The sequence below is a fragment of the Hipposideros armiger genome, unplaced genomic scaffold (assembly GCF_001890085.2).
Source record: "Hipposideros armiger isolate ML-2016 unplaced genomic scaffold, ASM189008v1 scaffold_380, whole genome shotgun sequence".
NCBI classification, from domain to species: Eukaryota; Metazoa; Chordata; class Mammalia; order Chiroptera; family Hipposideridae; genus Hipposideros; species Hipposideros armiger.
Window position 1 is genome coordinate 1,649,975 of NW_017731730.1, and position 2,301 is coordinate 1,652,275.

The 2,301-nt window shown below is 41.8% G+C and overlaps 1 protein-coding gene across 1 annotated transcript in view; it reads left to right on the forward strand.

Annotated features, from left to right (window-relative positions):
• ENTPD3 (ectonucleoside triphosphate diphosphohydrolase 3) overlaps nucleotides 1-2,301 on the forward strand; it is a 36,209-nt gene that overhangs the window by 19,470 nt on the left and 14,438 nt on the right. The window lies entirely within an intron of this gene.

Sequence of the window (2,301 nt, forward strand, 5' to 3'; positions counted from 1 at the left end):
TGCGACCCATAGCTATGTAGCTTGTGCTCATGTACAAAATAGCACTGAAATCTGCTTTAAAATAATGGATTTCTGCACCATACCCCACTCAAAGCTTTTGGAGTTATTATAAAACAAATATCTCATTTCATTCAAGTAAGCAGCTCCTTCTAAATTTGCAGCCATGACTTTTAGCCCAGTGGCATTGTTGTCAAATGCCCTTTCTCTTCATTGCTTTTTCTCCATGATAGTATTTTATCGACCTTGAAATAAAAAAAAATAGCTTACAAAAAACCATCAAACTTAACCCTACCTAGGGTAGAGGCTGCTTCAAACTTTAAAAATAAGGCTTTATCCCCAAAAGATGACACTCATTCTGCTGCAAAGCCACTTTGTCTGTGATCCCAGTAGTGTCAAATTATATGTGTAGGCATGAAGAAAATACAAAGGAACGAACAAACAGAGCCACTTTGACATGATTATCAGAAAGGAACCACAATGCACACTCAGCTGGGTTGGGCCCTTTCCTTGCCGTTTTCCTATCCTTTTTTCTATTCCTGTGTCCTGACTGACCAAGTGGAATGTGGAAGAAAGTTGGATTTCTTTGCTCATGCTTGGAATCTGCAGCGTGTTTCAAAATTACTGAGTTTAACTGAAATAGAAATGATATAGACATTCCTTCCTTCTGCCCTTTCTTTCCTATGGAAACGAAGAACCCAGCTTTTTCCTAGTTGCCGTTTTTTCCCAGTCCTCTGAGTGTGAAATAATTAAAAAGGCTCTGTAATTTATAGCCACTTGGGGAAGAAGTGAATGAATGTTCTATTTGAATAAATCAAATATTAACTTCTATTTGTAAAACTTTCTGATGGCAATCTGTTTGACCTGAGCAACCAGCTGACATTGCTACTGCTAGAAAAGTCAAATGTTAAAAAAAAAAAAAAAGTTAATATTGGGTTGTTGGAAAAGTCATGACGTATGTTTTCTGTTTTTCATTGCAAAAATGCATCATGACTTTTCTGACAACCCAATAAGAATCACCTGGGATGAAAGCAGATAAAACTAAGAAAACTCTGAATTCGTTTCCAAGTGTTCATAATTTGCTACTGACTTGGAATGGACTTCTGCTTGTAGCATTACTCTTTCTTCTTCTTGAGCCAAGAGTGAGGCACTGGGCTTTCTTAACCCAGTGATGAAAGGGAAAATAATCCGCCAAGCAAGCTTTCTTCCATAGGGTAAAATGGCAGCAGATGAATAATATAATAACACTATGTCATGGGTGATACAAGAATGCTGTGTTGTCACCCCGCCGTGGATCAGCACACTGATTGATTCAAACCAATGGCGACCTCCATGATGGCCATCATACCCCCTCATGATGAAGCCCTCCCAAAAGCGAAGCAGGGACAACTGAAAACTCAACCCTCTTTCTTTCCCCCTCTCCTCCTAAGCCCCCCTTCCTTCTGGCCTGAGGAGGGGCTCTTTTATATGATGCCTCCAAGAGAATATACCTCTTTTATGCCTTTACCAATCTCCTTTCCTAAGCTGATCTGAGACAGAGCAGTGGTGATTAAGCAAGAGGCTTTTTTGATTAGCTGGTTGCTAGAGAGTGGGACAGGAACGGGTAGGGGAGGAGAGAACAAGTGGTACTTTTACTGAGAGCTGTGTTCCTGCTTGGCAGTTTGACAGATAGCAAGTGCATCCTGCCTTCACGGTTGCCCGGGAGGCTTCAGCGTGCAGAAGAGGTTGCCATGTATTGTGCACATCTGGAAAGCTGTCCCTGCCAGCAGGGTGGGGGAGGTTACATTTTTACCTAAGGGAGATGATTTGAAGGCTCTGTTGTCTGGGCACTCAGCCTTTTGTGTTCTGTGCCTTGCATAGGTTGCAAAATGAAACAACAGCTAATGAAGTCCTTGCAAGCATCCAAAACTACTTCAAGTTTCAGCCCTTTGATTTTAGGGGTGCTCAAATCATTTCTGGGCAAGAGGAAGGGATATATGGATGGATTACAGCCAACTATTTAATGGGAAATTTCCTGGAGGTGTGTGAAAACAAATGCATGGTTTTTAATCTTGCTATTTATCCCGTCTCTTGTGGGTGGTAGTTTAAGCAGAGGTGCATGTGAACAGGGGCACCTGTCCTGTGTCATTCCTATGGTGTAACGCATTAGGGAAACACCTATGAGACAATAGCTAAGAAGAGACACGTATAGCTGGGGCAAAACCTTGGATCGTAAACAGGACCGAATGCACAGGGGAGAGGGCCTATCATCACCTTACTGGTTAATAAGATATTGGAGGTTGGGGAGACCAAAATCTAACATTG